The 12621-nt window shown below is 36.1% G+C and overlaps 1 long non-coding RNA gene across 1 annotated transcript in view; it reads right to left on the bottom strand.

The window, feature by feature from the left end:
• Positions 1 to 202: 202 nt before the first annotated feature.
• The window catches only part of LOC132650096 (uncharacterized), a 365111-nt gene continuing 352692 nt past the window's right edge, over positions 203 to 12621 (bottom strand). The window contains exons 3-4 of the long non-coding RNA XR_009588465.1: positions 4103 to 4168; positions 203 to 288 (exon numbers count right to left, since the gene is read on the bottom strand). This is a non-coding gene — a long non-coding RNA (uncharacterized LOC132650096). The remainder of the gene's footprint in view (positions 289 to 4102; positions 4169 to 12621) is intronic.

Genomic DNA, 12621 nt, shown 5'->3' on the forward strand with positions numbered 1-12621 from the left:
GTTTACTAACTCCGTGTATCATGGAAACCAATATTCTACAGACTTCTACAAGTAGACTAGTGTCATATTACAATGCAGACTCAGATCTCATTGGCTTGTAATAAGACCTGGAACTTGGCTTTACCAAGTTTTCAAATGGGGCTGACAGCAATCTTCCCTTCACCAGACAGAAATATTTAGCAGGGCACTAAAGTGAGGAAATACCTTAACTACCGCTCTATAAAGTCTTCATTTGTTCCAGGTGGCGCTCTCGAATTTTATTCGAAAGAGTCTTCATAATTTATGAACCTACAATGGGAAAAAAAGATGAAATTTACCCACATGAAAATAATTACACAACGTACTAAATAGTTTTCTGTCTTTTTCTCCATACTGCGTTGCTAAAATACAACTTCTAGAGTAAAAAAAATATATATTATAATCACAGTATATTGGTAAAGATTATATTTAGCACACATTCCATGTATGCATAGCAGAAGTATATGTATAATAGTATAATAATATCAACATGTTATATAATGCCATTATATCTTATAGAAAATTATAATGCTATTGAAAATAATAATTAAGGAAGTATTAAAATTGTAATACTTACTTTAAGAAAACTTAAGCATGATATTTCTTTGCAATTCAATAAATAGTGTTAGGATGAGAGATTGTTAGATGGAGGTGAGAAAATGGTTTAGCAAGTAAAGCACTCGGTGTGCAACTTCCAGAACTGTAGTTTGAATTCCCAGCATCCAGGCAAATGCCAGCACACATGTGCACGTGGACCTGCACGCTGCTGTGTGCCACACAAATTTGAGCATACGGACATACATACATGCATGTATTTATTCACAGTGTACATGTGACACAGGCATGCGCACATGCATGCACACACACAGCAAACTATTGAAAGGTTTATGCATTAAAAGCAAAGTGATAATAGGTAATGGAACACATTACATATGAAAAAACAGTCATGGTATAATCTTCTTTTTTGGATGTTTTTGTCATAGTGGTGGAAAGGTATTGTACTGTGAATGAATAAAATGAATTTTTCTTTGAGATGGAATGTATTCATACCATTACTTAATATGCAACTTAATACGTAACTTGATAATTGCCAGCATCTCTAAAAAACAGTGCTCTTGATAGATTGTCTGTAATCTATACACACATATGACATATAATCATAAATGTTGATGGTCTTTTTCAATGTCAAGCCTTCTATTAATTTAAACAGTAAACACAAATAAAAGTAAGGCATAAACTACTTTTCTTCAGAGCCTCTGGTTTGAAGACACTATTAGAATAAAACACTGATGTGGTATACTGGTATTAACTCTGTTTTATACATCTTGGGAGCAAAAAACTGTCTTAGCTCCAAGTACCTGGAGAAAACATGAAGTCCTCATTGATTCTTATCATTGTTTCATTTTTCTCCTCTATTGATCCTTTGCTATATCATACATTGCTTACCATTCATGACATTTGTAAGGAAAAGACTTTAGCCAATTCAGAGAAACTTCCATTGCCATTTCAGCTGTACTGTGAGCAACTGCTGAAATTGAAGGTTAAAGAAAGGAAACTAAGCCTCTAGTATTTAAGATACTTATAGACCAAGTGTGGATGTATACACTAAAAAACAGTAATACTAAAGTAATATTTTCCGTCAGAACTTGGCACAAAACATAAAGAGCCTACTCTGGATGTAGGGGTATAAAACAATATTTCTGTGCATTGCACAGTTTTACCTTTTTCCATGCAATACCTACAGAAGAAAACTGAGTTTGGGATATGGCTGGGTGGGTCCTCTTTCTGCAATGACTACATAACCTTAACATGATGTGACCACATCACATTCAATATGTTATCTGGCCATGATGGTATCAAATTAGAAATCAGTAATGAAAGTTACCAAATATATTTTGACTAAATGCCACATTTCTAAATAATTCATATATTTAAGAGTTAAACAAAATGTGAAGTTAGGGGGAAATAATATATATGTCAAAAGAATTATCGAAAGGCAAAAGCTTATTAAAAAAAGAAAGCTTTCAAGTCAATAGTTTCAACTTCTATCTTGAGAAACGAAATAAGAGAAAATTAAACACCACATGAAAGAGAATAAATCAAATAATAAGAATCAGAATAAAAATCATTGATGTAAAACAACAGAAAAAATCAATGAAACTGAAACCTAGTTCTTTGAAAAGCTCAATAAAATTGATTGAATGTACCTACCAATCAGGAAAAATGAACAAATATTGAAAATCAGGAGTGAAAGGACTATTTCATATACATATATATTCTAGAAAATTTAAGAGAATAATTGATTTTGGCTAGTAATTTTTTTGAAATAGCTTAAATGAGTTGACAATTTTATTTAAAACACTAAGTACCAGAGGTCATTTAAGAACAGATAATCCATCCAGGTTACACACACACAGACACACACAAACACAGGAGAGAGAGAGAGTAATCTAAAAGCTCTTTACAAAAAGAACAAAAGGATCAGGTTCACTGGTGACCCAGTTTGGAGGATTTCCAAAATAGTAAATAAAACGTGATGTTTCTATTCTTTATATTTGCAGATTCTACATTATCTACTTGTTCATTCTGCTTGACTAAATTACACTAAACAGTTAAGACTTAACAACCTGTTTTACTATCCTCATGCATCTTATCATTTGTTTTTGTCATATATTTTGTCTCCCTCTGACTTACTTTATTTTTTTGGCCTTAATCATTATGTTTGGTTCCTTGATGTAGAACATTAGCTTCTCAAACAGTGTTTCTTATCCTTAAGGGAAGAGAACAGGAATCCTTTCCATAATGTTTTTTTCATAGACCTTCATACCATATAGAATATAAAGCAGGCTTTAAATATTCTTTTCAAGTTTTAGTTAGAACAAATGTACTGTAGTTTACAATGCCTGAATAACATGAATTTACTATTAATTGAAACTTAGACCATTTGAGTTAAAAAGGTTTCTTCATAAATTGTCTCTGAAACCATAGTGAATATTTTATTATTTCCCAAGTGTATATAAACTCATCAAATCTTATGTCATCTCTGCATGAGGCAATGGAAATCAGCATACCGCAATTCACATATCATCCAAAAGAACTATAACAAGATATATATTATTTGTCTCTTTGGACTTCTCTTTTACTTTCTTTCCCATATTTCATCCTTAAAGGGGATAGATGATGTATGTTAAATAAAGGATTAATTAATTTTATCAACCAATAATTAGGAAAAATTGAAACTACAAATTAAGGAATAATTGGTCTAGAAACAAAGAGAAATGACTCAGCATATTTGAAGGAGACACTGACATTGGCTATTTCTATGCAGTGAACCTAAATAACAAAAGTGTAAGTGTTCATAAAGATGTGGATGAGTTTTACTCATATAAAAGGAAGATATATGCATGTGTGAGGACGGTGACCGTGTGTGTCTTCGTTTATTCATGTGGGTGCATGCATACGTGTGTATTCATACATGTGAAGGGCAGAGGTCAAATTTGGGTGTCGTTCCTGAAGTGCCACTCACGGTGTGTTTTGAGAAATGGCCTGTCAATGTCCCAGACCAGTGTCCTAGACTGGCTATCTAGCAAGCCTTGGAAATATATCTTTTTCTCTCTCTCCAGCACCTTCCTTACCTTCAACATACTAGGACTATCAGTTTAAAATAGGACCTGACTTTTAGTTTAAAAATAGATCTCTGGTAGTGTTTATCAGCAAATTGTCAATTCTATCAATTTTGCTTAGTTTATTGACACAAATTATTAGCAGAAACCAATTATTCTACCAGAATATGATATATGTATTTTTCATGTTAAACTAAATAAAGGTCTATCAACACTCTTACCCAGAAACAAAACAACAACAACAAAAATCCAAATGATAAAAATTAAGACAACAAAAGCCTGATGGCAGACTCCAATGCTTGGGGCAAGGAGAAGTGCAGGGGGTTAAATATTCACCACTCTCAATCCCTGGAGACATCCCCAGGTGGCCTGGATCCAAACTGTCCCAGCTCACGGGTTTTCTCCTCTTCCCCAGGAAGCCTCAATGTGGATATTCTGGCTTCAGCTTCCCCTTCACTCACCAGTTTCAGAGTTTTGTATCCTGTGCCCCTCAGATATGATGTGAGCTGATCACCGTCATCTTGGATCTATCAACAAATTTTCAAAAGAGGAAATTCTAAGGACTGAGGAACACTTAAAGAAATGCTTAACATCCTGAGTAAGCAGGGAAATGCAAATCAAAACTACTTTTAGATTTCTTCTGATACCTGTCAGAATGGCTGAGATCAAAAGTTCAAGCAACAGCTCATGCTGGTGAGGATGTGGTACACTAACTCGTAAGAGGAACACTCTTTCATTACTGGTGGGGATGCAGACTTGTACAGCCCCAGTGGAAATTGCTGTAGCCTTTTCTCATTAAAAAAAAAAATGGAAACTTACCTACTTCAAGTCCAGCTATACTACACCCAAAGGATGTTTCTTCCTATCAGAGAGACACTTGCTCAAACATGTTCATGGATGCTCTTTTCACAATAGCCAAAGGTTGGAAAGAATTTGCATGTCCCTCAACAGGTGAACCAGATGAATTAAAAAAAAATGTGGTGCATTTACCCAATGAAGTATTACTCAACCATTTGAAATGACATAGCTGGGTCTTGAGGTAGAGCCGTTCCCAATTTTCTGCGATAACACTAGATTGATTTCACAGGACTCCTAGTGGAGGGAAGGGAACACCAACCCACCCACAAAAACTTTGACCTAAAATTTGCCCTGCATAAAAGATAGGTAAGGACAAAAATAAAGAAGATATTGAGGGAATGTCGAACTAATGACTGGACCAACCTGACACACACCCCATCAGAGACAGCCAAGCGCTGACATGATTAATGATAGTCTGCTATGCTTGCAGACTAGAGCCAAGCACAGCTGTTCTTTGAGTGGTTCTGCCCAACACCTGATGGTAACAGATGCAGATACCCAAAACCAAACATTGGGTGGAGCAGAGGGAGTTCTGTGGAAGAGTAGTGGGAAAGATAGAAGGGGACAGGAACTCCACAAGATCAATACAGTCACATAACCAGGACCGAGGGGGTTCTGTAGAGACTGAAGCACCAACAAGGGAACACGAATGGACTGGACCTAGGTCCCCTACACATGTAGCCAATAGGCAGGTGAGTCCTCATATGAGTACTTTAGTAAAGGGAATAAGGGCTTACTCAGACGTGGACTCTCTTGCTTGCTTTTTGATCACTTTCTCCTGGCCAGGATACCTTGCCAGGCCACTGGGGGAGAGGATGTGCTCAGTCCTGATACAACTTGATATGCTGGGGTGGGTGGGTAGGAGGCCTCCCCTTCACTGAGGAGTAGGAGATGCAGGATAGGGGCAAAAGAGAAATAGGGTGGGAACAGCAAAAGAGAAGAGAGGGAGCCTATGACACGAATGTAAAATAAATAACTAAAAACAAAAATTAAAGAAAAAACAAAATATTATGGAAATATTCTTTCATTTAAATCCCAGGTATAAGGATATGGGGCTGTTTTGCAGCAGCTGACCATTATTTGCCTTGTGCTCTGATGGAGGTGTGATTTTTTTTTTTTTCCAGCTGCAGATAGTTTCTGCGAGTGCATGACATTTGAATTCTGGGCACATTTCTGAGGATGTATAAAAAGCTAGAGCCCTAATATATGGCTGATTGGGGTTTAGATACTGTTGGTTGCAGTTTGTCAAGCAGTCATACACAAGGAAACAAGAAGAAGAAATTATATATCCTGAGGGCAAAGATAAAACTTGACCCAAGAAAATCCATGCTCCTAATCAGCAGGATGTTTTTTAATAATAATGAAGCCCCTCCTTCCCCTTATCTTGTTTTCTCTCCTATCTAGTGTTAACGGGTTGAAAGGAAAGAAATAAAGTAGTGAAGGGTGAAAGAGAGAAAGAAACCCACAAATTGGCAAATGCTGGTTACACGTATTCACTTATATGTGGGTATGTTAAGTCAATGATAAGCAAGCTACAGTCCAATACCCACAGAGGTTAGGTATAAAGTAAGGGATGAGCATGTATGGATAGGTCTCCCTGGTAAGGGGAAACAGAATTGGGGATGAAATGGGAAGATCAAACCAAGAAAGGGGAGGGGAAGAGGAGGACAAGGGAGGAAACACAGAAAGAGACAGCTAAAATTAAAGGCCATTTGAGGTAATATGGTACCCTAATACAGTAAAAAGCTTCCATATATATATATATATATATATATATATATATATATATGCATTTTAAATGAAATAAACAAATAATGGGGAGACAGAGCCATAACTGGACATCTCTTGAGATGAAATGGAATCTTCCAATACTGGGAATGGGTTACATCTTATTGACTTATTGGTTAAAGAGGTCCCATGAAAAGCCCCATACATCCAAAGCTATTGACAAGGTAATAAATTCCTCTCCACAAAGTGATATCAAGGCCTCATTGCTGAAGACAATACCTACACAGTTCATTGAACAAGGAAAATTAGAGTGAGTGCCTCCTAGAGTCTTCAACTCTGTGGCTAGAGTCTTGCTTGGTACAGAAAGGTATTCTGTAAGCTACTAAAGAAGAAACAATCTAACCAAAAGCCCTTTGATCTACAATTGTGTCCTGCCTGCAGGATATGCTAGTGAAATGGTGGCAAAAAGCTTGTGTGAGTAAACAACTAATATATTTGACCGAAGACTCTCTGCACAAAATAGCAATCATGTCTGAAGTTGTTTGAGTGCACAAGAATGTGTAACTTAGATAGCTTAGAGACCTAAGAGAAAACCAAATATTAAGGATATATAGCAATAAAATGACTCATAATGGTATTCTGCTATACTCATAGATCAGTGCCTTGCTCAGCCATCATCATAGAAGCTTCCTCCAGTAGCAGATGGGAGAACAATATGCAGAGATTAAAAGTCCTTGAAAGACTCAGCCCTCCATCAAATCTCTCCTCTCAGGGGTCAGAGAACCCTGCATATAGGATGTGTAAAGAGTATAAGAACCAGGGCTGGAGAGATGGCTCAGAGGTAAAGAACACTAGCTGTTCTTCCAAAGGTCCTGAGTTCAATTCCCAGCACTCACATAGTGTCTTACAACCATCTACAGTGAGATCCAGTGCCCTATTCTGGTGTGCAGGCATACATGCAGGCAGAACACTATATAAATAATAAATAAATAAATCTTTATATTAAAAAAGTGTAAGAGCTAGACGGGATGGAGTACAGCAAGGAAAGAAGGCCTTCTAAACACTACAGAACTGCTATACTTATGAGCTCACAGAGACTGAGGCAGCATGCACAATGTCTACATGAGTCAGCACCAGATGGGGTCCCAGAGCTGAGAGCGAAATTGGACATACCCTCTAAAGTATAATTCAGTAGATATATTTCATGGATAATGACCTGAAAGTGAATTTTTAGTTTTCTCCAAGAAGGTCTCCCTAAAATAACAAAATACTTTTAAGGGTAGGTCACATGAAGAACAGGGGAAGGCCAATTGAAAATTAACTTAGTGGCATCATTGGAGCTTCTTTGTCTAATAATCTTATGTCAGAGCATTTCTTTTCTTTTTTAGTTTTTCTTTTACACTTTTATTTTCTATTTACTGGCCATTTGTATATATATTATGGTTTTTAGATTTGTTTTTTTATGGGATTTGTGATTGTGTGAGTGAGTGGGTCTCTGTGTCTATATTTGTTTCTTATGCCTTTTGTGTTCTTTTTCTTCTGTTTGTTTTACCTTGTTTGTTTTGTTTTATCATATCATATCATATCATATTGTATTGTATTGTACTATTTCATAGAAGCCTGTTCTTTTCTATTGAGTTACAGAAGGGGGTTGGGTCCAGATGAGAGGGGAGATGGGAAGGAACTGGGAGGAGTAGATGGTGGGAAAACCACAACCAGGATATATCAAATGAACAAAACCCATCTTCAACAAAATGCAACCGTTTTCTCCCAATTTCATATGCTCTTTTTTTAAACATCATTGAGTGAACTTAGTGTTGGCATAAGTGCATAAGTGTAGATGCATATGTATCATGTGTGCATTGGTGTAATTTTACTATAATCTCAAAACTGAAAGAGAAAACATGAATAAAAATTAAAGCAGGAGCTATTGTATAGTACAATGGTAAAGCAAGTGCTTATTCTTTATGAAACCTGAGTTCCACATTCAGCACCAACTCTTTAAACTGTGAAGATTTTTATCTATACCTGAATAAAATTCCATTATATACAGGTATCACATTTAACTTTTCCATTCATCAGTTGGTTGATGAACATGTAGGCTGTTTACAGGTTCCATCTATTATGAATAGAATGGCTATGGACATGGATGTGAGTGTTTCTGTGTAGGAAGAAACAAAATTCATTAAATATATACCCATATCTACTATAGTTTTGTCATACAAAAGATATATGTACTCTTTGTTGAGTCATTTTTATAGTGCTGGAAGGTACTATGAGGGCTTTTGGGTAGAAAAGTCATTAATAGTCTTATCCATCTGTAAAAAAAACTGAACTGCAGTAACAACAAGTGTGAGAAGTTCTTCCCATGAGAGCAATGGTGTCATTAAAGTTATGCAAGTAGCTAATCACTTTCTAATTGAAAACAAGGCCTGCTGTCTAGGAGATATAGCATGTGCATTATTGTAACTCTAGCCAAGAACCCATGGTTAGGGTGATCAGAGGCCTCAGAAGTGAACCTCCTGTTACTGTTCTGCCCAATGTACACACTATTAAACTGTACTCTAAATTTATACTTCTATGCCTACATATAAGCATAGGTAGAAAGACTGTCAGATGTCATCAGAGAAATTTCTTTGTGCAGTGGACAGTGATTAAAGCAGAATGTCATTACACATAAAAGTAGAGAATAAATGTCAGCAGAGTATCCAGCCTCAAATGGGACATTTACATCACATCTCCTCCCAAAATCATAAAGACTCTTTCAGAAGAGGGAGAAGAAAGACTAGAAGAAGTAGAGTTTGGGCAGGAGAGGAATTAATTGATTTTCTGTACATAACAGAAACACTGCACTCAGGAACTTACAGCAACCAGGCACAAAATCAGGCTAGTCAACATTCAATCAGGAAGCAGAAGGGCTTTCTGATTCCTCGACCCAATGTGAGGAGCTATGAACAGTTGATGGTCAGGGGAAAAGAAAAGCAACTTTCTTTAAGAGTTTGGCCATTGGTAGGTCAACCATGTTCCAGTGGATGCTCCACATCATAAGCACAAACTAGAGTTGATGAGTTAATTTTTAAAACAAAGACACAATTTTGGGGTATAGAGAGGTAAGGGCTGATCTAAAAGGGATTAAAGGAAAATTTGGGATAAATATAATCAAATATATTGTGAAATTTTTATAGCACCAATAAAATACTTTTAAAAGGCTGAATATTTAAGCACAACACCCTAAAACTGTATAAAAACAACCTCTGCAGATTCGGGATGTTGTGGTACTGGAACCAATATAGCCTTTGCCAGAGGACTATGCAATTATAAAAATTTAATGACACACATTAAGAAAATAAAAAAAAACAACACAAAACAATATGTATATTACTTTGAATATTGTCAGTTTAAATGCAAGGCAATTATAGTGAAGAGAATTTCAAGAAGGATTTGGGAACATGATTAGTTCCAAACTAAAATGTGACTTTTATATTAAGAAGCTAACAAATAAGTTATTTTTGGATCTTTGGAAGAAGAGACCAACCACCAATCAAAATTTTTCTTTCTCATGGACATATAGAATAATAGGCATGTTATATCATAGGATACAGCAAAGCATAATTACAAGTATTTGGAATGCTTATAATGAACTTGTCTATGTTGTTACTATGTTTAGGTAGTTTATAAGCGTTTGTGAAGTTGGAGGGTAATAACTGCACTCAAGTAGCAGATCAAGGTCTAATTATTACAGTGCATTGATCACTTGTTATCCTCTAACCCTAGAAAGCGATGTTTTGACAATACGGAAATATATGGTATTAACAGAATCATGTCAACTAAAATTAGAATACAAAATTATTGCAAGAAAAAAAAATTATCTCTTCTCAAATCTGAATAAATGGTCAGTCAATCACATTGGTGTCTTAAAATCAAATGTATGTACAGGCAAAACTTATATCAGTCACATTGCCATACTAATCATGTGTTAAAAACCATCTAAATATTTATATTTCATAATATAAATTAAATATACCCAACAAAAATAAATAACAACTCACAAGCTTCAAACAAAAATCATTTATCCAGATATCTGGACTGGCAAGGTGATTTTGCTGAAAGAGCTGGAAAGGGAACTGTACACAAGAATAATAATGGACAGGCATGCATGGGAGAGACATACTCAAAAGAAAAATTTTTCTTTTCAATGATTATATAAATTGTTCTGAGGGGTTATTCTAAATGAGACTTGCAAAAAATAATCTATCAGAGTAATGACCCACAATAAAACAAAATGATGACAAAAGAATTAGTGAACTGTACACAGTTTTACCCTTGGACTTACCTTTCTAATGCAAAATGATAAGCAAGAGTAAGAAAACATTTCAGAGAAATACATGAACATGCTATAAATCCCACACATTACTCATGACTTTGAGGACCCACAATATAGGTGAGTGTAATGTCTTCCAGACAGACATCCTATTTAATATATGTGAATCCATGAACTGGTTTCAACTAAGAAAATTTCAGTGACATTCCAATTTGGACAGATGGCACATGATGAGTCATCCTATAGTTTCTAACACTCAGTACCAATAACTACGGAATAATCATTTTTTTCAGTGTTCTACAACATTTACTTAAAAACATCCTGAAGACCAAAGAAGATAACTTAGAAGAAATGAGTTAGAAACATACTATATTTTAGAGGAATTCAACCAGCTCATCTTCCATCCCTGAAGATACTCCAACAAAAGTGACCACATGTCTGGATTTCTTAGGTCAATACTCTCTATAGGTATTTATACATTGATCAATATCTGCTACTTATATTTAGTTATATTTTTCGTGTCTTCATTCTTTTGTTGCCCCATGTAGGTCAATTCCTGAAGCCATAAAGGAAGAAGGAGGGACTATCAGACGGTGAGAGAATTCAGAATACAAAGGAAAGCATGTGTGGAGTGGGAAAGTACACTTGGTCTTTTAGCCAGTCTCTGAAAAGGCAGTAAGAAGAAGGTGAAGGAGTGTTGGGACTCAAACTCCAGGTAGGCTTAGTAGTGAAGATGTGCGAAGAACTTGATCAGGGGAGGACTTTCCGTGAAGGATAACAACGCCATCTTCAGGTGAATCCGCTTTCTTGGGGGATTGACTACCTGATTGTCAAGCCCAACTTTATTAGTTCCTACCGAAGACGATAATAGTGTGCTATGTTCTAGTCTCCGGAGAAGATTAAGATATCAGCTCTCCATACTGGAACAGGAGCATTCCATTCTGTATTAAGAAAGGGGAGATGTGATGTTTTCCTCTCTAGTATTACTAGAGAAACAGGTGTGCTATCAAGCTGACCATGAGGGAAAGATCCATCTTCAATGTCCTCCAAGGCTACTAATTCCCTTCTAGGTACATAACTAAAGACCTGCCAACTCTTCTGAGACTTCTCCTAAGTCTGCATCTTTTTTTTTTTCAATGCAGTTTATTCAGGAACCTTGAACAATCCTTGGACCCTGGGGAAAGCCAGCCCACAGCTTAAATAGCCTCTGGGTAGCCAACCCAGGCGTGCCACGGGGGCAATGCAGATAGGTCCACATACATGGAAGCAAGCCAGATCCTCAGCCTTAGCCAAATGTGGAGTTGTTCGTGACAGAGAGCACTCACCATCGGGAAGGTAGAAGGCGGAAACCAGCTCCATCTTTAAGGCACAGCATTCTGCAGCTCTCTACAGTTCCCCCTTTTTGTTTTAGACGCATCAGGCAAGAGTAGAGGTCTGATCTCTGATATTAGAAATAAATTGGGACTTTGTACCGATGTTCATTTAGGTGTCATCCATCCAAAGAGCATCAGACCCGTCCGATACCTTTTTCTAAGTCTGCATCTTATTTCTGCTATGGCAGTTTCATTTATTTGCATGTTTGTTTTTCTTTAAGCTTTAATTGAGAAAAATATTGAAAATTAGAAGTATGTTCCAAACTGTTCATTTCCCAGGTAAGGCTAATTAAGGTTCAAAAGCTTAAACACCTTTCAATCTAAAATAAAATCCACCAGAAAAGTATGCTTCTTCATGCTAAATAGTAAATGAAATCCTTAATCATGCAACTGAGTTTTGATTATAAAGTTTATCTGAAGATCTTTCTAGAGAGTTCTTTCCCTCAAACTTCAGTTATAGAGTAGTCATCTGCCAAACTGAATCAAAACTTTTTGAATGGAAGATGCTACTTTCACATATTTGGTTAAACTAAATATGTATTTCTTCTAAGACCTTTTTTATATTTATGGACAAACCAGAATTCAACAAAATGCAATATCCTTTTATTTCTCTTTTAAAATTCCTTTTATTAAGGTAAAGTTTCTAAATAAATATGGAATTTTGTAACCCCTTTACTTATCGTGACTTCTAGAAGGAAAA

This window comes from Meriones unguiculatus, chromosome X (genome assembly GCF_030254825.1).
Source record: "Meriones unguiculatus strain TT.TT164.6M chromosome X, Bangor_MerUng_6.1, whole genome shotgun sequence".
Lineage (NCBI taxonomy): Eukaryota > Metazoa > Chordata > Mammalia > Rodentia > Muridae > Meriones > Meriones unguiculatus.